The sequence below is a fragment of the Vombatus ursinus genome, unplaced genomic scaffold, assembly GCF_900497805.2.
Source record: "Vombatus ursinus unplaced genomic scaffold, bare-nosed wombat genome assembly UNPS02014799.1, whole genome shotgun sequence".
Lineage (NCBI taxonomy): Eukaryota > Metazoa > Chordata > Mammalia > Diprotodontia > Vombatidae > Vombatus > Vombatus ursinus.
The window spans coordinates 41,687,186-41,714,034 of record NW_020954577.1 but is presented as its reverse complement, the minus strand read 5'-3'; the positions used below and the strand labels follow the sequence as shown (position 1 = coordinate 41,714,034).

Here is a 26,849-nt window from a genome sequence, read left to right as displayed (position 1 = left end):
TCTCTCTCTCTCTCTCTCTCTCTCTCTCTCTCTCTCTCTCTCTCTCCTGGGTTCAAGTTTGGCCTCTGAAACACAAATCCTATGTGACTTGACTCTAGGTTTAACTTCTCAGGGCTTGAGGCAGGCCTCGAAGACTATAAATGTCAGAAAAAGTACATAACCCCAGTGGCAGAGGAAATGACTCACCAAGAGCTCTTCACCCCAGGAAACATAGATCCAGTCCCTGTCTCTGGCTTTTATAAACAGAAAGGGCCCAGGCACCTATTATCCTATTGTAAAGGTAGTTCTGGTGATTCATGGAGGCTCTAAGTAGGATCTATAGGAATCTAGAGAAGGATTATCCATGTCCAAAGTGAGTTAACAGCGAGGCTCCAACTTCCTAGGATAAAGGAAGGTCATGGATATGGGGTGGGGGTATGGGATCACACCATTTCATGGAGAGGGGAACCCAGAGCTGTAAGAAATATTGGATTTGCCCTATCAGTAACATTCTATGATACATGGACGCCTTGGTTAGTAAGTAGATTTAAAAAGAAAAGTAGATTAATTTACACATGATCAATGTACAATGAATAACTAGCATGTTCTGTCACAATTCTAATCATACCCCCCCTAATTCATGAAGAGGAGTGCATGGCAGTAGCAATCAATTTAGACTGATCATAATAATTGTGTGACAGTAATAATAATAAAATAATAATAATAATAGCATTTATATAGTACTTTAAAGTTTGTAAAGCACTTTACAAATATTATCTCATTTTTCCTCATAAGAACCCAATAGGTAGGTACTATTGTTATCTCCATTTTACATATAAAGATACTGAGGTAGTATGAAACACTAAGTATTGGAACACTAAGATACTGAGGCAGATGGAAGTTAAGTGACTTGCCCAGGGTCACACAATTAGTACGTATCGGCGGCTGAATTTGAACTCAGATCTTTCTGACTCCAGATCTGACACTCTACTGACTGTACCACCTGTGAATGAATAGGTGATACGGCAAGATGTGTGAATTAAGAGAAACAATGCTGAATTAGAGTAAAAAGACTTGAGTCTGAACCCCAGCCCTGCCACATGTGACTTTGGGTAAATCATTTCATCTCTCTGGGCCTCAGTTTCCTCATCTGTAAGAATATGGGGTTGGATCTTACATCATATACCAAGATAAGGTCAAATTGGATACATGATTTATGATTTAGACATAGTGACACGATAAGCAAATTAGAAGAGCAAGAAATGGTTTACCTGTCAGATCTATGAAAGAGGGAAGAATTTATGATAAAACAAGAGATAGAAAACATTATGAAATGCAAACTGGATAATTTTTTATTTTACTAAATTAAAAAAGTTTTGCACAAACAAAGCCAATGCAACCAAGATTAGAAGGAAAGCAGAAGTCTGGGAAACAATTTTCACTGCCAGTGTTTCTGATAAAGGCCTCATTTTTAAAATACATAAAGAATGGAGTCAAATTTATAACACAGCAAATCATTTCCCAACTGATAAATGGTCAAAGGATATGAACAGGCAGTTTTCAGATGAAGAAATCAAAGTTATTTATGTGCCTATGAAGAAGTGCTCTCAATCAGTTTTGATTAGAGAAATGAGAATTAAAACAACTCTGAGGTACCATCTCACACCTATCAGATTGGCTAATATGACAAAAAAGGAAAATGATAAATGTTGGAGAAGATGTGAGAAAATTGGAACACTAATGCCTTGTTATTGGAGTTGTGAACTGATCCAACCATTCTGGAGAAAAATTTGGAGCTATGCCCAAAGGACTATTAAACTATGATAAGCTTTGATCCAGCCATACCACTACTAGGTCTGTATCCCAACGAGATCATAAAAAAGGGAAAAGGACCCACATGTGCAAAAATATTTATAGCAGCTGTTTTTGTGGTGGCAAAGAATTGGAAAATAAGGGAATGCCCATGAATTGGGGAATGGCTGAACAAGTTGTGGCATATGAATATAATGGAATACTATTGTGCTACGAGAAATGATGAGCAGGCAGACTTCGGAAAAGCCTGGAAAGACTTGTATGGACTGATGCTGAGTGAAGTGAGCAGAACCAGGAGAACAATGTACACCATAACAGCAATATTGTGCAATGATCAACTTTGATAGACTTAGCTCTTCTCAGTAATATAATGATCCAAGGCAATTCCAAAAGACTCATGATGGAAAGTGCTACCCACATCCAGAGAAAGAACTATGGAGTCTGAATGCAGATCAAAGCATAATATTATGTCTTTTTTTTTCTTTCTCATGATTTTTCTTTTTGCTCTTCTTTCACAACATGACTAATGTGTAAATGTGTTTAATATGATTATACATGTATAGCCTACATCAGATTGCTTGCCATCTTTGGGAGGGGGAAGAGGTGGGAGAGAGGGAGAAAAAAAAATTGGAACTCAAAATCTTATAAAAGTGAATGTTAGGGGCAGCTAGGTGGCACAGCAGATAGAGCACCAGCCCTAGAGTCAGGAAAATCTGAGTTCAAATCTGGCCTCAGGTATTTGATACTAACTGTGTGACCCTGAGAAAGTCATTTATCTCTGATTGCCTCACCAAAAAAAGAAATGGATGTGAAAACTATCTTTATATGTAATTGGAAAAAATAAAATACTAGTAAGTGAGGGGAAAAGAAACAAGAATGCCCACTGTCATAAAAAAAAAGAATATGGGGTTGGGCTTATTGACTTCTAAGTCCCTTCAAGCTCTTAATCTATGAACCTATAATATCCTGCTACTATTGGAAGACTACACTGTCCCAGAAAAACTCACTGTATCTCTAGACCAATAAATCAAACTGTGCTGGATTCTTGTTATTTCTCATACTGGTTTAATTGGTTGCTAAGTAGTGGTTAGTTCTAGCCTTTCTTTCCAGAATGATACAGACTTGCAGGAGACAAGGAAGTCAGCAGGAGATGGGCAACGTGACCAGGCACCAGAGGTGGTGATTTCTGGTGGGTCGCTTTTTCTCCCAGACTGGAATTCCCCCACACTTTAGGCTGACAGATCTGCTGATTTTGGAAGACTGTCAGAAAACTCAAGTCTCTTGCTTCTTAGCAGCTCCCATACTCAGGTGATTAAATTACACTTTTTTTTAAAGTATGCTTTTTGTCAGTTTAATGGTTCAATTGTCCCTATTCTCACATGGCTCTTTTAATATGGAATTCTTATCTGTGTTCAAAATACCTCACATAGTTTCCTCTGGTTTGAACCTGATAAAGCAGAAGGCAAAAATGGGATATTTAGGACCAAAGAGATACCTATATATAACAGAAATTTGAAGCCTCCTACTTCAGGGAAGCCCTCAGCTTGCCAATGGGTTATGTTCCAAAGGTTTGTAAGTCAGTGGTTGGGAACTCTAAATACATTCTCACTCCCAAATGAAAATTTATTTCATGTGTAACATTCCTTGAGTTTGATACTATTGTATAGTACTATAGTACTCACTATAACGTATAAAATGTTTCTAGGAGAAAATTCATTAAGGTACCTATTTCCCCCACTGTAATGGGATCAGAAACTACCTTTCTTTGGACTTCTGCCCTACTGATGAGCCCAGGGACGCCTCTAGCTCCAAGCCACTGTCTGGGCCACCCACTGGTAGAAATTCATGGCTCCATTTGGAATTGTTTTTTTCCTCTTGCCAAGCTCCCCCATCACCCCCTTTTTTTGTTTTGAGGGGCCCTGGAATTTGTCTATGTGCTTTGTTTTCAAATAATATATAAAGATTATAGTATTAATAATATATAATATAATATCACAATATAATAATATGCACACATATAATACATGTGTATCCATAGACAATACATACATATGTGTGTATGTGTATGTGGGTATATGTGTGTGTGTGTGTGTGTGTGTGTGTGTGTGTGTGTGTGTACACATATGACAGTGGTGGACAGTTGTTGTCCTTTGCTCTCAAAGAGGACCAAAATGACAGCACCATGCTAGAGTCAAATTACAGTGTATCTGACTCTGGCTGGTCAGACCAATATGAGCTTGGAATGTTCTACAACAGGTCAGGCACAAATAGTCCATGTGAACATTTGAGGTGGATTCTCCAAATCTGCTCATCTCCCGTTTCTTCCAAATAATGTACAAAGAGGACTCTGACATTTTAAAGTCTCATGAGGGTGTGTATATAGATAAATGTGGCAGAAAAAATATGGTAGAAAAATGTTATAAAGGCAAGGAATTTATTTAGAAGTTAGTGTAAAAGAAGTTATCACCAATTTTAACTCAATATTTTAAGATCAGACCCCTCCCACTATGTACATTTCATCCCCCCCAAAGTACAGGGAAAATGGCAAAAGGTCCTAGGGGGTCTTTGAATCACAGAATACTCAAAGCAGGCAGTCTGATTCAATGAGAAGAGCATGGATTCTGGCATCAGAAGACGTAGGTCCACCTCTCACCTCTGCTCCAATTGCTTCATCTCTCTGGGCCTCAGTTTCCTCATCTCTGAAATGAGGGATCGGCCTAGATGACCCCAAAGGTCCTTTCTACCTTGAGCTCCATGATCTTGTAGTCATGTGGAATGGGCCCCAAGATCATTTCATCTAACTCTCTCATTCTGCAGATCAGGAAACTCAAGCCCAGAGAGATTCTGTAATTTATTCGAGGTCACACAGCTAATTAGTGGTAGAGTGAAGGTTGGAAGAAAGGTCTGATAACTGGCTCAGCCACCCACCCCACCAAAGATTTTCCAGGGTTATTATTTTTTAATTGTGTAACTATCATAGAATTCAATTTAATTCAACAAATCTGAATCAAGCATCTACTCTATACAAATTGCATTTGATGTAATGAAGTCAATATACAGCAGTCTCCTTTGCAGCCTCTACCCCCAACCAGATCAGAACAGTCATAGAATTATCAAAATATCCTGAGGTCCCAGGGAAAGCTCTTCTCTGTACAACACATGGGTACAAGCTTGGTGGATGGAAATGAGAGTACTTGATAAAGTAATTTGAAACAGGAAAAAACAACGGCTTAGGAATTCTTTTGTCTATTAGTAGATCACTGTCTGTGTTTGCCAGGTCAACTAAAAGTCAAGGGACACACACAACCATTTTTGATAAAGCAGCTTCCACACACCTCATCCTAGCTGGTGGTGTTGGCCCAAGCCTGAGTCTTTTTCCATGGGGAAATTATGGTGACTTTGTGATTACTAATTGATCAGCACCATCTGCAAAGCTTCAGCCTTTAATGATCTCTCCCACAATCCCCGACCATAATAACAGGAATTCCAGTGGGCTGATTCCGTCAGGGCTGTATCAGACCCCTGTCAGTGATTGGACTCATGTGTAGCTATTTTTTTAAGCGAGGCAGTTGGGGTTAAGTGACTTACCCAGAGTCACACAGCTAGTGAGTGTTATGTGTCAGAGGTTGGATTTGAACTCAGGTCCTCCTGACTTCAGGGCCAGTGCTCTATCCACTGCACCACCTAGCTGCCCCATGTGTAGCTTTTTCTTGGGTAAGTCTAGTATTTGTGTCTCTGGAGCTTTGGAAAGATCATGAAGGCTCCATCCACTCTGGTTACTGCACATGATCTTATCTTCCTTTTTGTGGGAAGACATGACCTGACATATAGGAAGCCAATCACAGCCTCAGACTGTCAGATTAGACCCGTTCCACATGGAGGATGACTCCAGATGCAATTGTCATGTAATATGGTAGACAAAGAGATTCCTAGGCCCCTTTGTGGCCAGTCCACTTTCTATCCTTGCTTTCTCCCTTATTAATTTTTTTTTCCTTTGAAATGTTTTACTACTGCTACCTCCCTTAGCTGATAGTGACCTTCACTGTATATTTCCCTTCTACTCACTTTATATTTATGTTACATGGATTGATTAATATATGCTGTTTTGCTCTTTAAAATATAAGGTTCCTGAGGGTTAGGCTATTTTTCTTTGTATCTCCAACATGATGCCTGGCACAGAGTAAACACTTGGTAAGGGTTTATTGATTCATGCTTTTTTCTCTTCCTTTTAAAAATATGTTACTATCACTTCCCAAAGACTTCCCAGTCGCCTAACAGATCCCTCCCTTGTAACAAAGGCGAGTCAAGCAAAACAAACGCATCTCTGAATAAATGAGCACCTCACTCTGCACCAGTAGTCCACCGCCCTGGTGCTGAGATATGAAACATCCTTTGAATTCAGCATTGGTCACCAAACTGCTCAGAGTTTAGAAACACTAAAGATGAACGATATCAACAACTACGATAGCATGGAACGATGAAGATTTGCATCAGTAGAAGATGTGCACATCATATGAATAGAATCATAGCTCCTCAAAATACCAAAGTACACACATACACACATATACACATATTCCTTAATAGCATCACGTAAATTGTGTGATATGTTGTATAGTATATTAGTGTATAATTTGTTCTATTTGTTCTGCTGCCTTCACTCAGGAAGAATTCAATGGTAGACGCAGAACACAGTCTAATGCTGGTTGGCTAGTACAAGGTGCCATGAATGGCTTGGGCATACATTTCAGGAGATAACACTACCATCGAAACCCCAGAGGGTTCAGGCAGAGGTGGAAGGATCCTGCAAAAAGAGCTGAACATCTCTGGTTTGGGGTCAAGCTCTAGTGTTGGGGATTGACCAATCCAAGGAATGAGCCACATGCCCTCTATCTGGTAGAGCTTCATGCCAGGAGCCCTAGAATCACCTGCAGTTTCTTCTTATTGGGGAGCCCATCTAAGCAGATCTACTGATGACTTTGTGAATGAGGCCCACTGCTGCCTGCAAGCCTTCTCATATGGAGGCTTCCCTGGTCTGGGAAGGCCTTCCTCCTCCTTTCCTCCAAACAACACCACTGCCGGCCAAAACCATCATCTTCATGAAGTTTTCCCTAACAGAGCCCAGTTGCTCCTCTCTTGAAAAAAATATGTCAGTAAGTTTATACCCCTGTAATTGGAGACATGGGTTCAAATCCAACCTCAGACACTAGCTGTATGACATTAAGTGGGCCACTTAACATTTGTTTGCCTCTATAAACTTGGGATATAAATTTGGGATATAAAATTTTTATATAAAATTGGGATAATAACAGCAAAAGACATAATTCTTGAAAAAGCACTTAGCACAGTGCCTGGCATATAGTAGGCACTATTTAAATGCCAGTTATTATCATTATTATCACCATCACCACTATTTGTCTGCCAGTTTGGGTACACAGCTCCAAGAGACAGAATAGTACATTAGGTTTTTTAATAAGGAAGACCCGGGTTCTGGTCCTTCCTCTGACATTGTGAGTAGATATCCTTTCGTTCTTTGTACTTGTATTCCCTGCAACTACCACAGTGACTGGCACATAGTAGGAACTTGATGACCACTTGTTGATTGATTAACACATGCCGGCTCTATGACTGCGGTCAATTGACAACCTCTCAGCGCTTGAGGCATTTCTCTAAGACTCTAAGTTGCAGAGAAGATGCTGACCTGCACTGGTAGCGGGAAACTCCCATTCTACAGTGTCCTCTTCCAGTGAAATCATATGGTCCAGTCTCTATCTCCATATCTATCTATCTATCTATCTATCTGTATACGTGTCATTATCTATCTATCCATCCATCCATCCATCTATACAGTATGACCTCAAAGTCTTACCCATTTAAAAAAAAAAACTTCACAGACTCTGTTATGAAACCTTGCTAGAAAGTAGTGTGGTACAATGGAGAGAGCCCTTGATTTGGAGTCAGAAGACCCTGGTCAAAACCCCAACTCCTCAGCTTACTAGTTGAAGGACTCTGGGCAAGTCACTTCTGCTGAACCTCTGTTTCCTCATGTAGGGACTGAGGGCTTTGAACTCAATGAACGCCAAGATCCTTTTCAGATATAAATCTGTGCACCTGTGCCCTAGGGCAAAACAATGTGCTTTTCTTCACTCCTTCCTTAGTGTATTTCCTCTCCTACTTATGTTGAATGCTGGTCTAACTTGAATTCTCCTTGCTAAGGATGTTACGTCATTAGCATTTTCTGTTGTCCTGATCATTGCTAGGTCAAGGGCTGCTACATAGTTAAGAGGGTGCTGATGGAATTGGGAACGACACAAAGTCAGAGATAAACATATACTGCCAACCAATGAGTGCTGTAAGGTCAAATTTAATACCTTACTGTTTACCCTGACACCAATCTATTTCATTTCACCTTCCTCCTGCTTCCTTGGATTGGTTATGGTTTTTGTTTGAATTCAGCTTCCACTTCAGAAGCTGCTTACCACCTCTAGCCCTTGATGAACCATTTTCTCTGTGACCAGCCTTGCCTCATCAGCCTGGCAATCCTGTCCCTTCCTTAAGCAGAGACTTCCTATGGTCTCCTTACTTTCTCACTTCCAAAATCCCAAAGGTATCAGTGAGAATCATGGAAGCCACTCAGCTGCAGCCCATCAGACGCTATAATCCTTGGGGCAAGGTCGGGGCAAACAGTACATATAGTATGTCTCACTTTTGTCACTGTATTCTTAGTGCCTAGCAAAGAGTCAGGGCCAGAGCAATGGCCTGCTCCATGCTTGCTGTCTGAGCATTCTAGAAGGTACTGTGGAACAGTGGGAAGTGTGGATCTCTCTCTGCTTCTTTTTGACCATTGGCAAGTTACTGAATCTCTCCAATCCTCAGTGTTCTCATCTGTAAAATAAGGGAATCGGGACTAAATGACTTCTAAGATCACTTGCAGCTGTAAATCTCTGGTGTTATGATGACTCTGAGGTATAATAAGATGATGGGGAACTTTCAGAAATATCAAAGAAAGATCAAATTATGATCAGCATCATTTACATGTTAATTGTATTTTATATTCTGTGTCAATTCTTTGAAAAATGGTAATCCAAATATTGTAAATCTCAGGTAACCTTGAATATTTTTTTAAATGTTTTTATTTATTTTTTTTATTTTTAGGCAATTGGGGTTAAGTGATTTGCCCAGGGTCACACAGCTAGTAACTGTCAAGTGTTTGGTCTGAGACCGGATTTGAACTCAGGTCCTCCCAACTCCAAGGTTGGTGTGCTATCCACTGCGCCACCTAGCTGCCCCTAACCTTGAATATTTGATTAACTTGAATGCTCCATTCCCTGACCACACCATACCAAATCATGGAATTCACTATAACAACATGTCATCCTTGTCAGGGTTGCTTTCCTAGTAAGCTGACTGCTGATAGTCACAAACGGTCTCAGACACCCAACACTGTATGAAACTCAACATTGGCCATAGTTCTGGCTCCACAGATCAGGCATGGCACTGGATTACCCTGCTACCTTTAGCAAGCAAACAGGATTCTGAAATGGGCGTTTCCAAGAGTTTAGATTGAGGGAGCCCCTTAAGTGACAGTTTTACAAAAATCCTGCCAATTGGGAAATTTTCCAATTTCACGACATTCTTTTACAAGTAAGGCCAATCTAGACAAATGAACTCATTTTTAGGGATGCCTGGACTTCTGCATGACCCTATGGGGGATTGAACAGGTTATGACAACCACAGTCAGAGCCAAAGGTAATATTTTGGAAGGAAGGCTGCTGCCACAACAGTTCTCTCAGCTGCCAGGAAGGATGCTTGAATGTAAGAAGCACAAGCAGCTTGTCAGGCAAAGACGTCTTAACACTGAGGAGAAGTTTGCATGAGCCTCCACTCCCAGTTACAGGGTCTTTCCTTTTCTCCCTCTCACATGTGCATTTACAGAAAGGTCTCTTTTAAGGGTGAGAGAAACTCATTAAAATAAAAAAAAAGATCATTGTTTACATAAGCTATCTCTAAAATAGAACAATTAAAAACTGGATGCCCAGAGCATCAAATTTGGAGCTCTCTAATCAGTTTAAAGGGGTCTCACACATTATTTGCTATTATAAGAAAGAGAAATCAAGTGTGAGCATTACCAAGTGAGCTCTTAATGAAAATGTCTAATTATAAGCCAACTTAAAGTCCCTTCTATGTCTGCTTACCATGAACCTGTGGCAAAGGGGGAAAAATGAATCACACTCCAATTAGACTTGTTCACACTATCAAAATCAAGTCTGAGTCCTCTTGCTACTTGAAGGCCATTAAAGCAAGAAAATAGAATCATTTGTGGGTACTGTTTCTCCCACACTTTTAAGGAAATCATTGCTTATAGTCATACACACAAACATCCCAAGCTATGCCAGAGCGTTTCACTTATCTTAAAATCTTCTCTTCTCTTGCTATACCAAAGGATGGGGGATAGGATTATCTTTTCTTTTTTTTTTTAAGAGATGAGGAAACTGAGACCCATCTTGACACATCTAGAGTACCATTCACATCTGGGACATTGAATTCTGTCCTGAGCACCATGTTTTAGAAAGGAGATTGGTAAACTGGAAAGCATTTTGTCAAAGAAATAATTTGATTGTCTACATTTTGCTGGCTAAGCCAAGGCCTTTTTATTATTTGTGTGCATTGGGAGAGAATTAGACCATGGTCACCCATGCAAGTCTCACAGCCATGTTCTCCTCCAGAGTGAAGTATAACTGACCAATTTATGTTCTTATAATTGAGATTAAACAAATCATGGAATAACACATTGCTGGTGACCAAAACGACAATGGAAAGACAAATGGTAGGCATAAATGAACTGTATGCAAGAAGTGGTAGAAAATATATTGTCCAAGAGGTACATGATTGGAAAAAGAGGTGGGTTCCTTATGCAGTGAAAGTGACAGGAAACTGTCAGACAACCAAAGAATGCCACTGGGATCCTTATAACATCACGGAGTTAGAAGATGCCTCCTTTGCAGATGACTGATGGGAAGAACCAGAAAGGAATCCAAAAACATGAGAACATTGGGACAGGTTGTGCTCCGTATAACAGTGGCAAAAAAGAGCCCTTTGTTTACGAGATCACATTAGTTTTGTTTCAAGAACTCCAAGGTCCCCCTTTAGGAAACATGCTGGGGTGATATTAAACCAGAGCGAGGTCCTGTGGCCTCAGGACCTGGGAGGATCCTAATATGCAGCTGAAAAAACCTTGCTCCTAATTTACCTTCGGGAGGATCTGGGCAATTCTTCAACAAATGTAATTTGGTGCATGGGCTATTTACAATGCCATATTCTTCTATAGAGTCCCCACTAATATCTCACCCAATGTGAGAGGGCAGGTGGGGCGGTCTTTTCTCTCCACTCCTAGGGCCCTATGGCCCATATTCAGGATAAGATGGCTCTGAGGAGAATTTGAATTAAGTGACATTTGAATGAAAAGATATAAAGAATCAAATGAAACAATAACAGTAAAGCCCTTGGCAAACCTAAAAGTTCTATGTCAAGTTAGCAGCTCTTATTATCATTACGTCTTCACAATAAGGCCACCGACATGGAAGTATCTGATTAAAGAATAGAACTGAATTTTTCCTTCAATCTTTCTGTACAACATCCCCTTCTCTATAGTCCCACAGCTTCCAGCCAGGTTCAGACCCTCATCACCTTTGGCCGGCTATTTATAGTAGTCTCCTAAATGACTTTCCTGTCTCTAGTCTCTCCCCCTGCTAATTTGTCTGGCCACGCTCTCACCAACCCTTCTGTTCTCCATTTCACCCTTCTCACAGGCAGCCATAAGAGCTGCCTAGGTCTGACTGTGTCATTTCTCTGGTCAAAAATCCTCAGGTTAAAGGACAAACTCTTTGAGTTGGCACCTAAGGCCCTATACAACCTGCCTCCAGTCTATCTTTTCAGCCTTATTTCACCTAACTCTTTCCCCACAGTCTATGTTATAACTAAAATGGATGCCTACCCGTTATCCACATGAAGTAGATATAGGGGCATATATTTTGAAACAGAGATGTTAGAGGTCATACAGTCTGACCTCTTCATTTTACAATAAGGCTGTTTAGTCTTAGGGAGCTTAAGTGACTTGTCCAAAGTGAGACAAGTGGAAGAATTGGGATTCCAACTCAGGTAATCAGGCATGCCTGGAATGATCCCTCATCATCTCTGCCTTTTGGAATCTCTCGAGGCTCCATTTTTTGCTCCTTCTTGAAGGAATTTGTCTCCTTCCTCCTTGCCTTTGCACACATGGTAACACACACAGTGCCCTATCTTCCTTCAGGGCACAGCTCAAGTGCTATCTCTTGCATAAGACATTTCCTAATTCTCCAGCTGTTAATCCTCTTTATTTCTTTAATTACTGTGTAGAACTTTGTGTATGCATATCTTTGTACATGTAGAATGTAATATCAGAAGTCAGGGATGATTACATTTCTGTCTTTATAACCCCAGCATCTATTACAGGACCTTGAAAATCAGAAGTGCCTAATAAATGTTTATTAGGTTGAACCAAAATGAAGAAATAAACAAGTAGGTTGAGGCTTGATTGGGCAGCTTTTCCCTTCTTTTCCTGTCCCTCTTCTCTTCTAAGAGTTGGGAAGTCAGTGTGTCCTGATGTCCAGGGAGGCTTAGCTGGGCTTAAGGAGAACACAGATTATAAATCATTATAATCTTCTGCTCCAGATTAGTTCTTGCCTTATGAGGACGGTTTTTTTTTTAAGGATTCCATTTTCATTTTACAGAAGCCATTTTTGAATGAGCCATACATTTATTATTGAGTTAACAGTTCTCCTAATAGTCCATGTATTCAGTTGTACCAGATTTGTAGTTTATTGATTTCATAGTTACCCAATGGTCTATGTGCCGGTAGCTTACATTAAATATCTCTCTTCCTTGAATGAAACTGAGTGTTTGTTTTCTGGGGCCCGGGTTTGCTGGCTCTCTATTTTGAAGGAGTGTTGGCCCAAATGGATTTGAGGTGTTAACAGGCTTCTTAACACTCCAGATTACATATCTTGGGTAAACACATCAGGTGCCCAAATCGAGCCCAAATGACAACAACACATCATTCCTCATTCTAAACATGAGATGCCACTGATCCTCTCCATTTTTCCTCTAATAAAATCCTATTTCATGGCCTCACTATACCTGCATTGGTGATTCCAGGCCTCAAGGTTATGCTGGCAGAACAAAGGCTCTGTAGGCCATTCCCAGATATAAAGAGTTAAAGGATGAGTGACAGACTGTGTGTCTGTTGTATGATGACCAATCTAGAGTTGAGGGAGGCTCATCACCACCAGGCAATCATTTTGTTAGGAGACATGCAGATCCTCTTATAGAAGCATAGAATTAGAGCCAGAAGGGACATTTGAGCTCACCAAACCTGACACTCTCGTTTTACCAGAGAGGAAACTGAGAGTAAGGAAGAAAGGTTAAGTATCTTGACCAGGGTTACAAAGCTAGCAAGTATCTGTGGTGAGATTTGAACACAAGTCTTTTTTAGGTCTTCAGTGGCTGTGGTCTTAGCAAGTGCAGGAGGTACCAGGTGGCATGGGCACAGGGATTGTTTCCCAGGATGACGGTTTCAGGCACTAAGATGAAAGCATTGCTATTCTAATAGCAAATGACTTCATCTGTGAGAAGAGATGGTGATAAAGGTGTTGGGGGGGAGGTGAATTGCTTATCGCATGCTACCTGCTCTCTCCTTTGCTGTTTCATCCAGATTGCCTTGCCTCCCCTGGTGGCGATGAGCTGGCAGGTGGTGGGGATGGCTCATCCCTTCTTCATAGTAGTTGCTATCCTAGATGGTGACTTTAAAGGTTGGGCTAAAAGCAGGAATGGTGGTGCAGGGGATGCTGGCACTCTTAGGGCTCCTGGGCTTATCTGCCTTTGGGTGGCATCTGTTTAGTGGCTGTTGCTGGAGGTAATGAGGAAGGTAAGCACCTTCTCCACAAGGTTTTCTTCCCTCATTGATAGCTACTGAAGCTGAATTAGCAGCAGGTCCAGTAGTTTGGCGAGTAAGGAGGATTGTTTTTCCAAAGGCTCTTGTATTTACTGTCCTGGTCCTGGGCTGTCTCCACCACGGATCTGAAGAGGAGATGACAGTCAAGATGGTGGTGGTGGTTTGTCTTGCCTAGTATCTGCTGCCTCCTGTTTCTCTCTATTGAATACCTCTGGAACCTTAGACCAGTTCTGTAGGCCTCAGTTTCCTTATCTGTAAAATGAGGGGATTGACCTAGATGAACTCTTAGCTCTCTGTATGTAATCCTGTGATCCTCTTACTAAACTAGATCACTTGAGTGTGTTTCCACTCCCAGGGACCTTCATGTACAGCCTCAACCCTATGTCTCCATCATCATGCTGCCCATGAAACCAAGGATCCTTCAATTATAGAACATGACCATCTCCAAAATGCTTTGGTTGGATCCACAATCCAATGATACAGACATGGCTGAATGTTCCATTGTTAATCAATTAACAAGTGAGTGCCAAGGAGAGTAAGTATGGCATAACCAATAGAAAGCTGTCATCAGAGTCAGGAAAACCTGGGTTGAAGCTTCACCTTGGATATATACTGTTCGTGTGCCCCTGGTCAAGTCATTTAAACTCTTTTTTCTCCAATCAATTCTCTAGGCCTGAGCTGCAGAATGACTATGTCTACATTGGTAGAGGGAGTTTCTCATTTGATGCCAACAAATCCACAGGTCGGGACCAATGTGCCAGCAACTATGACAAAAATCGAACCATCACTGACCGCAAAGGAGCTCACTGTCAACTGAGAGAGACAAACATGCACACGTAGTTCAATATTCAGCCTCTTAGGCAATACCCTCAATTAGCGGGATCTCTTTGGAGATCCATTCCCAAATGGGATCAAGCCAGAGTGTACGCCCACTTCTACAACATCACCTAAAATCTACTACTCTCTTGCAGAGCTCTTACTCAGCAGAACCAATTTCCCAGGCAGAAGAGAAATGTAATCTGTTAATATTTATCTATGAGTGGTTAAAGCAAATTACTCATCTTGGGCAAACACATTAGGTGCCGACATCAGGTCCAAATGGTGGGATCCTGCTACTCTCCCCAAACCTGAGACGGTGTTTATCCTGGAGAAATGCCAAGTCCATAAAAACTATCTAATATATAAAACAGACAGTCAGTTTGAATCCCAGGGATAGGATTGAGGAGAAATTAATCATTGTGCCTGGAATTCGGTGCATCGCAATAAACATTCAAACCTCCCAAATTATGAGAAGCAGAAGCCTTCAATGAAAGCCTGCCATTGGCTCTCTTCCCTGTCGCTTCACGACAGCGTCTCCCCACAAGAAAACTGGCTCTTCTAACAACTGCTGAAGCATTCTGGTGCATAGCTGAAGGAGCGCTCCTAGCAAGTCCTCACGCTCACTCCTAACTGAAACAACCGTAAGGTACTAGGGGGCAATAAAGAGAAAAACCATACAAATTACCACACAATGTAAAAAAGTATAACCAACCCCCACGAGAGGGTTCTTGCACTCAACAGCTACCCACTTTGAAAGCAGAACTCTCCTGTTTCTGTGCCATCCTTTCTCAACACAAATGACCACATATATTTTTAACAAAAAATGACTAGCGATACGCAGGTGCCCTGATTTTTAGTAAAAGTGACCAGTTTTTTTCCTGCATCAGAATTGAGAGTTTAGTTTTATTTGGGAAGGGAGGGATGTTGTTGGGTTTTCTCCCCCAACATAAATCACAGGATAAATTACCAATTTCCTCCCCCTCCCCTTGAAAATCCCATTCACAAAATAATCACGGTACTGATGCGGTCCGTAAAAACAAGAACATAGCATTTAGGGTGCGGAGGCACATTACACAACATGGAGTCATTTTACAGATGAGGAAAGTGAGGCCCTGAAACAACTTCTAAGTAGAGCAGATTCTTCCCCATGGCCTCTGACTCCAAAACAATCAATCAATAGGTATTTATTAAGCATCTGCTATGGGGCAAGCACTGAGGATATAAATGCAAAGATAAACCAAGCTCAACTTGTGAGGAAGGAGCTTACATTCTAATGGGGGAAGCAAGTACTTCTATAAGCAAGCAATTAATGAACCAATATTTAGTAAGCATTTCCTATGTGCCAGGCACGGTGCTAAGGGCTGGGAATATGAAAAGAAGAAAAAGATAATCCCTGCCCACAAGCAGCTCACATCTAAAGGAGGTGGCAACAAGCAAATAAATATGTACGGATACATGCATACAGAATAAACATCAAAAAAGAGTAAACCCTGACAAATAGGAATTGGTTAAATACAAGGTAGTTGGGAGCAAGGGCACTAGCAATTGGGAGGCTCAGGAAAAGCTTCAAGTAGAAAGCTGTACTTGAAAAAACAGGGATCTTTATGACGTGGAGGTGAGAAGTGTATTCCCGGTGCTAGGGCGAATGACATGGTGAAGAACCACGGAGTCTAGAAGAATGACCTTGCTTTCCTTCCACTACACGAAGCAGGATTTTACTAGGACTGGAAGCAGAACGGTAAACTAACAGACCAGAAGACCTGGGTTCAAGTCTCTCCTCTGACCCACACAACCTGGCTGTTGGGAGGTCACTTAGATGCTCCTCTAATCAGCACTTTCAGCCTATTAAGTTGCAGAGACTATGCCTACCTGCATGACTAGAAAGAGATCCCTGTGCCAGTGAAATCACCGGCCTTTCCTCTGTCTTCTACCCTACAATGAAGTACAGTGAAAATCTGGAATCCGTTCTCATCCAGCAGTGTATGTTTGGGGACTTGGAGCAGGAAAGATGATGATTCCATAGTTAGAAAGACAGGCAGAGGATTTTCTCTCCATCAGGCTGGGTAAGCTGCCGTGGAAACACACTCAGAAATCAAATCTCACTTTTGGAGAGCAGCATCCCATAAAACATCGAGACATGCAAGTGAGAGAAGATGGATGATGATGGATGAACACAACAGGAGGCTCTCAAAGACAGCAGCCACCAAGGCGCCTAGGGCTGGGCCTCTCACTTTTCTTCTGATTTGTTGTCCTTCCCCTACAATCTTACCCACCTTGTCCTGGTTCTGTCCTATTCTCAAACCCCAGCTCCTCTCGCTCCCACCTCGGCTCCTCCCCAACCTCTGCACCTTCATCCTCCATTCCTACCTGCTTTTTTATCTTCAATCCCTCACCACCTCATTGAGGCAGCTAGGTAGGTGGTGCAGCAGATACTCCAAGTATTGGGCTTGGAGTCAAGAAAACCTAAGTTCACATCCTGCCTGAGATACTTCTTAGCTGCATGGATCTGGGCAAGTCACTTACCCCCTTTAAATATCAGTTTTCCCATCTGTCAAATGGGGATAAAAATATACTAACTTTATAGGATTGTTGTGAAGACCCAATGATAAAACATATGTAAAGTGCTTTGTAAATGATCTAATTTGATATCTAAATGCTAATCATTAATACTAATGTTGTTATTGTGGAATTTGTGTCAGAAAATATTTATTAAATTCTGCCCAAAGGGTGAAGAATGAGGAGAGGCACAACTTCTAAGAATAGAGAGGTGATAATGTCACCATCCTCAGCCCTCTTCAGACTTCATTTGGATTATTGTGTTCAGGTCTGGTGATATGTCAAGGAGGGATTCAGAGATTTGTTCTTTTTGGCCACAACAAGCAGAATTCAGAGCAATGGATAGATGCTGTAATCCAAAAGAGGAATGAGTTGATTCAAGAGGTGATTGGCTCCTCCTTGGCAACCTTTGAGCAGAGACCTGCGTATGGTGTGATATGAAAGAGAAGTTCTAGTCTCTGTTTTCTAAGTTACCACCTGCTAGGTTCAGAAAACCATGGCAAGACCTACATGAACTGATGCAAAGTGAAGTGCGAAGAACTGGGAGATCATGGTGCATAGTAACTGCAATGTTGTAAAGATGATCTCAACTGTGACCAACTTGGATACTCTGATCAATAAGGTGATCCAAGACAATTCTGATGGATTCGTGATGAGACAGACAGAGAACGATTAACTGAGTGCAAATTGAAGCATATTTTCTCATTTTCTTTATTTTTCTTGCTTCTTGAAAAAATATGGCTAATATGGAAATATTTCACATATGTGATTGATATAGCGCTTGCCTTCCCCATGGGGGTGGGAGAGAGTGAGAGGGAAGGAGAGAATTTGGAACTTAAAATTTGAAAAAAGAATATAATGTTAAAAGTAAATAAATAATAAATTAAAATGTTAAAAAAAAAGTATGTTACCTCCTCCCTGAAGTTGACCTCAAGCTCCTTGTTTATTCCTTTAATTTAAGAAAAGTATAACATATGGTGTGTCTGAGTGGAGTATATATCCACATTATAGCACCCACATCTCTCATATGGGTAGATATCTACTTACTCTCTGAACTGGCTTCCTTATTCCAACCTCCTCTCACGCTGGCAGATATAGGCAGAGAAGGAACATCACTGTATGATTATATTCAAATTATCTCAGTATCCTAAGAGTATCCCTACCGAAAAGGACTACGTTTCTCCTACTCATTATTTTAGCTCTCGATTCCCCACTAATGTGTTACCATTTATACAAACCAGCTACTCACAATTGTGACACTTTTAATATTAAACATAATAATTTACTTACCAATAAAGGAAAAAATAATAACATCACAGGCACTCATATATTAAAGTAAGCATATGAATAACAAAATATATAGCAATCCACATATAAGCCTGTGTCATACTCTCCCACCAATGAATTCAGTATCTGCTGGAAAGAGTGGTCACACACTTAAAGGAACCTAGCAGTGAAGCACATTACAAAGGAAAACACGAGTTCAGGATAACTAACAACTCTGGACCACAGACTTTAATGCCATCGGTCAATTCAGAAACATCTGCACTACACAAAGTCATTTTTTCTGCTGCTTGTCTGCTGGTTAAATTAATCTTCTCTCATCTCCTCTCTTTTTCTCTTCTTAATTGATGTAGCATCTACAAGTCCCTTCAACTTGTAATCACCCTTAAAACAGCATTAGAAAAGTATAACCAAATTGAATTGTTTCGTAAATATACCCGCTGTGCTATGTCCTAGGGCTACAAAGGCAAAAAAGAAACAAACCCTTGCCATGAAAGAACTTATATTCTATATGTACATAAGTTAATACAAAGTATATAGAAAGAAATTTCTAGAAAGAAAGGGAGCTAACAATTAGGTTGATTAGGAAATGTTTCAGTGATATCTGAGGTATGCCTTGAATGAAGTTGGAGATTCCAAGAGGAAGTGCATGCCAGACATGCAGGACAATGTTTGTAAAAGCATGAGGTAGGTAGGCAAATGAAGTGTTATATACAGAGCATAGCCAGTATAATATAGAGAGTACATGAAGTACAGTAATATGAAATGATGAGAAAGGCAGATGGAAGATAACCTGTCTAAGGCTTTAAAGTCCAGGCTCAGAATTCTTATATTTCATCCTAACGGCCATAGGGAGCAACAGAAGATGTCTTAGTAGGACAGTGACATGGTCAGATGTGTATTTTAGGAACACCAATCCGGCTGTGTAGAAGATGGAGAGGGGAGGGCCAATTAGGCGAATGCTGCCATAGTCCAGACAAAAGGTGATTAGGCCCTGAGCTATGACAGAGTTTATGTGACTGGAGAGAAGAGGATGGATCCAAGAATAGTTGTAGAAGAAGAATCAATAAGACTTGGCAAATGATTAGATGTAGGGACTAAAGGAGAGCAACAAACCAAGGGTGACACTTAGAGATATCATGTTGGGGCAGCTAGGTGGCACAGTGGATAGAGCCCCAGCCCTGGAGACAGGAGGACCTGAGTTCAAATGTGGCCTCAGACACCTGACACTTACTAGCTGCGTGACCCTGGGCAAGTCACTTAACCCCATTGCCCAACCAAAAAATAAAATAAAATAAAATAAAGATACCATGTCACCCACTAGGTCTTCTGGATTCCCACTGGACAAAGTTTCTTGATGCCTAGTGCATGAAAACACTTGCTCAGCATGTTTTCTCCCTCTACATCACCCCATCTGCTTACCCTGTTCCTTCACAACCACCTCCAGCTTATAGGGGAAATGGGACAAAAAAAAAGACAAAAAAGAAGTCATACTCCATATCCATGCAAGATGGAGATTTGGGCTTCATTTGACTTGTGGTATGGAACCTTAGCTTTGCCAAATAAGCATTTTAATACAGGAGACAAGTATTTCAAATACATCCTATCCAATTATATCTCAAGTGGATGTTTCCACTTCATAACCAAGTGAAGGGCCAGATGCTCCCTCTATCTGAAATAGTGCTCTCACTTCAGACGGTCAAGGCCAATCCCCAAAGTAAGCCCCTTAGTACCCCGAAAAACTGCCTGGTCATTTACCTCAACACTGCTTTCTTTTAAAATTCTTCTCAGTGCTCTCCTGAGAGAAAGAAGAGATGTATTCATGACCATACCCTACAAAGTGAGAGGCCCAAATTGGATTTGTCCTGCCCTTCTCATTCAGTACACAACTGGAATGTGCATCTGGTTAGAAATCACATCCATCTCCATTCAAAGACTTATCAGGGATCCTCCTGAAGATATTAACATATGGGCTGGCCAGAGCTAAATGTATGCATTTCCATCATAGATAATAGAGATGAAAAGGAGCCTGTCAAATCACTGGGTCTCTTCTGCCCATGGAGAAAATGCAATAGAAAGAATAATCCTACTGTTTTATGCTCTGGGGAGCTTACAGGCATCATTCTTCCTGCTCTCCTTGGGAGTTTGACTCGCTACAAAATTACTCCCATTTTTCCAGATGAGGCAAAGAGAAGTTTGGTTATTAGGAAGACTAAATTTACCTAGGGAAATAATTGCTGCCTTATCTGGTTTAGCCTGGCTCAGACAGGAGCATTTGAAATTCGTACCTGAAGCTCAGGTTCTAGGATGAGTCCTAGGCAAAATTAGAAAAGTATCTATTTGAAAGGTAACACATGAGGTGGACTCCTTGGACCTGGAGTCAGGAAGGCTGGGCCATGAGAACTGGCTGGACACAACTGGTTGTGTAACCATAGGCAAGTCACTTTTATCTCCCTTTACTTCAGTTTCCTTATGTATTAATTAGGGATTTCAATACCCAGCAGACAGGGCTTTTGTGGGGAGAACATGAGAAAACATAGGCCAAGTGCTTGGCGTAACTTAGAATGCTACATGAATATCAGCTATTGTTTTTATAATGAACAAGTGACCTGCTAGTCAGGGGCGGCTAGGTGACAGAGTGGATAGAGCTCTGGCCTTGGAGACAAGAAGACCTGCTTGAATTCAAATCCAACCTTAGACCCTTACTAGCTGGGTAACCCTAAACGCACTCTGTCAGCTTCCATTTCCTTAGCTGTAAAATGGTGTAACAATAGCACCTCCCAGGAATATTATAGGTCTCAAATGAAATCGTATTTATCAAGAGCTTTTCAAACAGTAAAGCTCTGTATAAGTACTAGGCTTGATCATCATGATTAGAGTGTTAGACTTGGCATCAGGAAAACCTGGGTTCAAAACCCACCTCTAATGCCACTAGCACTTACCATGATGGAAATGCACCTCATGCTAAGTTGGCTACCTCCCTAGGGTATAGATACTAAACCAAACATAGAATGCAATCTTGTTAAGTGGAGGGAGTTCTTTATGCTTACAAAAGACATAGCCTCAAGACCCTGCTGGATGACTGATTTCTTGGACTTTTAAGTTAATTGTATTAAGTTCTTAATGGTTTATAAGAACTAAAACCTTAATCCTTCCCCCCCCCACCCAGGGCAATTTTAATTGGTCCCCATTGCTTAAACCCCCAAGGGCATGTCACATGGGAATTGTAGACAAGGAGTCAAGATCGTGGAAAAATATTTTGGAGGAGGAATGTCTCATCACATGACATAGGTAACCACACACTGGTGATACCAGTCCCTTTGATGAAACTTATCAACTGTGATGGGAGAAGAAACGTGTCATCACTTAGATGGCATGGAGCATTGACGCTGCCAAACTAACAGCTAAGAAAGTGAAGGCTTGGTCCTTATTACTTTAGAGCATGTGATCTTAGCTATTGGGAGGTTGTTTGCTTTGCCTTGTTTCTAGTTTTAGGGTTTTTTTGTTTTGTTTTGTTTCGTTTTGTTTTTTGTCCTGGGTCCCTCTAGCAGTTATCTGGTGAAGCCTATGGATCTCTTCTGCAAATCATATTTTTCAATAATCGAAGTAAATGCTAAATTTCAGTGAGAGGTTAGTGAATATAAAGATACAATAATTTCCTTCTGGAATCTATCCACAGATTTTCTCATACACATCCCCTTGTTCCATGGACTCCAGAATAAAAATCCCTACTTTTTAGCTTCTCAAATTGAAATGTGTTACAACTTCCTAAATAAATAAATAATCAATTAAACAAACAAATGAATGGATGGATGAATAAATAGTGGAATCTTACTTTGAACCAGGCTGGATGAATCAAAAGCTGGAATTAAGACTGCTGGGAGAAATATCAACAATCTCAGATATGCAGATGATACCACTTTCTGATGGCAGAAAGTGAAGAAGAATTAAGAAGCCTCTTGACGAAGGTAAAAAAGGAGAGCGTAAAAGCTGGCTTGAAGCTTACCATCAAACAAACTAACATCTTGGCAACCGGTCTCATCACTTCCTGGCAAATAGAGGGAGAAGAAATGAAAGCAGTGTCATATTTTACGTACTTTACAGATCACTGAAAATGGTGACTGAGTCATGAAATTAAAAGATGCTTGCTCCTTGGAAGGAAAGTCATGGCAAATCTGGGCAGCATGCCAAAAATCAGAAACATCACTTGCTGACAAAGGTCCATATAGTCAAAGCTATGGTTTTTCCAGTCGCTATGTATGGCTGTGAGAATTGGACTATAAGGAAAGCTGAGCACCACAGAACTGACACTTTCAAATTCTGGTGCTAGAAAAGACTTTAAGAGTCCCCTGGACAGCATGGAGGTCAAATCAGTCAATACTTAAAGAAATTGATTCAATCTATTCATGGGAAGGCCAAATACTGAAACTGAAGTTTAAATACTTTGTCCACATAATAAGAAGACAGGAATCATTGGAAAAGACTATGATGCTGGGAAAGACTGAAGACAAAAGGAAAAGGGGATGGCACAGGATGAGATGGATAGATAGTATCATGGCAGCAATGAATATGAGCTTGTACAGACTTCAGGAGATAGTGGAGAATAGAAAGGCCTGGTGTGCTATGGTCCATGGGGGTCACAAAGAGTTGGGCATGACTAAACCATTAAACAACAACAGCTTACTTTGTTTTGTTTTTTCATAGTATTTTATTTTTTCCAATTACATGTAAAAACAATTTTAACATTCATTTTTTTTTAATTTTGAGTTCCAAATTACCTCCTTCCCTCCCTCACCACCCTCTGCCTAAGACAGTAAGCAATTTGATATAGGTTATATGTGTATAATCATGTAAAACATATTTCCATATTAGTTATGAACAACAACTTACTTTGAAAAATCAAGGCAAACAATAAAGTCAAGTCTAGAAGCCCAAGCTGCTTAATGATGATTCTTCTAAAACAGGGTATTTTTGTGAGCCCTCAGAAAGGGAAGCAGTGACCAAGAAGAGCCAGCATGGGTTGACTGTGAATACAGAATGCTGAGCTAAAATGGTAGCCATTTTTGATAGGGTTACAATACTAGCAGATCATAAGTATGCCATATATAGAATCCATCCATGACAAAGTTTATCATGACTCTCTCTGGTGATTGTGATCAATACAGGAAATGAGTCTAGATCATGGAGGTAAATCTTTTTGCTCTCCCTGGCAAGACTTTGGGCTAGAATCAGCCAAATAATTTCCCAGCCTCCTTTTCCTCTTTGTCTAGATGTAGATGTAGTGCCTGAAGAAGCATCAGGAATAAAATTAATTTTTAGGATCCCACTGGAATATATTTTATGATGTTGTGTTACGTGAGGCAACAAAAGAAAAGTATAAAATGATTTTATCCTACTTCCCAATGATACCAAAGGCAAAGATCTGAATAAAGTGGCAGACCACTACCTCTCATTTATGTTTCAACTAAATCTGTCTCAACTCTATTTTGTCCTTCTAACTTCTGAAACTAAAGAGAAAAAGAGATTATACCCTAATAAAGGTATGTGCCTTAAAAATACTTAGTTTCAGTCTCTTTTGATTTTAACATGGATGTGTCTGTATGCTCAAAGTCCAAGGAAATTGACTGCTTCAAGTTACTCTATAATATAATATGAATGCTGATACAGTACTTTAAAATGGAATCACCTGGGCAACTCAACACTTTTGTATCAATATTTTATTACTGACAGAAATAAATTGGGGAAGAAGAGGGCATGGTTCTTTCCAAGGTATTGAAATATTATTCTTAGCAAATGTGACATCATAATAGCTTCTCTAGAAAAAAATAGCTCACCCATCAATAATTTCTTATTTCCTGGGTTTTTTTTTTATTTTCTTCTTCCAGAAGAAGATAAGCAAGATAAAGTAATTCATCATGCAGGCATAATGTTAAATATATATAAATTCATATGGCTAAGTTTGAGCTGTAAGATGTTCCAAAAGTCTTTATGTAGTAGCAAGATATTGAAGTTTTAAAGTTTAAAACTGCACTAAGACTTTGGAGACCTTTTGCAGAAACATCAGTTTGGGGAGAACCCACACATCATGTTTCACTATAAAACCCAGGAGGACATCAATTCCTTCCACCACTTTCCTGGAAGCTAAGGTAGAGGAAGGGGTGGGGAAATCCCACTCTGGTAGGTATGTCTAACTATATTAGCTTAGATACAAAGAGGGCTTTATGGTTTGGTGGCACAACTTGAGCTGAAATACCACCTTTCATTCTCAGTTGCTATGTGACCTTGGACAAATCACTTCGGTTTTTTGAGCCTCACTTTCCCCATTTGTAAAATGGGAAGACACCTTCTAACTCGCAGAGCTAGTGGGAGAAAGGGGCTTTGCTAAAAATAATAATAACAAGGAGGAAGAAGATGAAACCATAATTTTGCATCCCAATACCCTTATTCAATGTTATCCATATGTGGAATAACACCCTGGACATCACACACAAGAGAACAATAGTGAGGTAGTGGCTGGTCCCCAGACTATTTATGTGAGAGCCATCAAATGCAAGAAGAAGAAGAAGAACAAGCAGCAACAACAAATAAACAACAGTAACAACAACAACAAAAATAATAAGTGACATCTCCGGGGCACTCTACAGTTTGCAAAGCACTTCACAGAAATGATCTCCTTCCAAAAACAAACAAACAAACAAACAAACAAACAAACAAATGTCTCCTTCCAGCCTCACAACAACTCTATGAGGCAGCTACTCCAGCTGTTATTGCCCCCATTTTGCATATAAGGAAACTGAGTATCAGAGCAGCTCAATGGCTTGCTTGCAGTCACACAATGAGTAAGTGTCAGAGTTGGCCTTGAAAGTGATGATTCTCTGACCCCAAATCCGTCACTCCATCCACTTTTATCTGCTTAACAAGCCTTACCGTGATAAATAGATATCTGTCTTACCGCCACCACCATCACCATCCTCATCATGCTAAGACTGTGGCTCGAGAGCTAAACAAGGACCACTTCCATCACCTAGTTCAAATTCCTAACTTTGTAGATGGGAAGTTTGAGCCCATAGAGAGTGAAGAGCAGCCCGAGATCACACACGGGTAGTAAATGTCAGGGTGGGATTTCATAGTCACAGCATCCTAGATTTAGAGCTGGAAGGACCTTAGAGCCCATCAGTCAGTCAGTCAACAAGCAGCTATTATGCACTTATTATGTATCAGGCACTGTGCTAAGTACCAAGGATACACAGATAGGAGAAACAGTCCACGCTCGCAAAGAACTAGCATTCTAATGGGGGAAACAACCAATAAATAGCTAAGTATGAAAAAGATAAATATAAAGTAGATGAAGTTAACATGGAAAGGGAAAGTATTAACATTTGGGGAAATCCTGAGAAAAAGCCTCCTGCAGAAGCTGGAACTAAACTGCAACTGGAAAGAAACCAGGAAAGCAAAGAAATAGAGGTGAGGAAACAGTGTCCTAGGCATGGGGCACAGCCAGGGCAAAGAGATGGAGGCAGGAGATGGAGTGCTGGAGAAAAATGCGAGTGGGCCAGAGTGGCTAGACTGTAGAATGTGTGAAGGGGAGTCAAGCATTAGAAGGCTGACAAGGTAGAAAGGAGCCATGTTATGAAGATGCCAAATGGAATAGTTTGTAGTTGATCTTAGAGGAAATAAAGAACCCCTCACCCACCTGAGGATGAGGGGAGGGTGTGGGGGAATGACAAAATCACACCCTGATTCGACTCTAGAAAAAACATCCTGGTAGCCAAGTGGAAGATGGACTAGAGTGCAGAGAAAGTTGAGGCTGGGAAACCAGTGAGAAGGCAGTTAGGGTAGTCCAGGAGAGAATCTATTGATAAAGACTTCATACTAGTGTTGGAGCTGTATGAGTGGAGAGAATGGGACGTATATAAGATGTTATGAAGGTAGAAGTGTCAGAATTTGGCAAAGGATTGAATATGTGTGGCAAGAGTGAGAAGTTAAGGATAATACCTAGGTTGTGAGTCTGGTTAACTGGAATGATCATGGTACCCTGAACAGGAATGGGGAAGCACAGAAGTGGGGAGAGTTTGGGGAAAAGAGAATGAGTTCTATGTTGGGTATGGTGAGTTTGAGATGCCCTTGCAACATCTAATTAGAGATATCCAAGAGGCCATTGGAGATAAGTGACTGCAGCTTAGCAAAGACTAGAGCTGGATATATATGTCTGGAAATTATCTGCATAGAGATGATAAGTGAACCTAGGGGAGCTGTCTCTCTGTACAGTGAGACAGTACAGAGGAAGAAAAGAAGAGGACCCAGGATAGAGTCTATTAATCCCACAATAGGGATATTCATGGTCAGTATGCATGACCCTGATAGAGATCCAGCAAAGGAGACCGATAAGGAGCAGTTGGACAGGTAGGAGGGA

At 40.7% G+C, this 26,849-nt stretch overlaps 1 protein-coding gene and 1 long non-coding RNA gene across 6 annotated transcripts in view; both read right to left on the bottom strand.

Moving 5' to 3' along the window:
- The window catches only part of RBMS3 (RNA binding motif single stranded interacting protein 3), a 1,414,112-nt gene that overhangs the window by 1,247,555 nt on the left and 139,708 nt on the right, over positions 1-26,849 (bottom strand). The gene's annotated exons all lie outside the window — the stretch shown is intronic.
- LOC114050374 overlaps positions 1-26,849 on the bottom strand; it is a 64,133-nt gene that overhangs the window by 2,655 nt on the left and 34,629 nt on the right. The window lies entirely within an intron of this gene.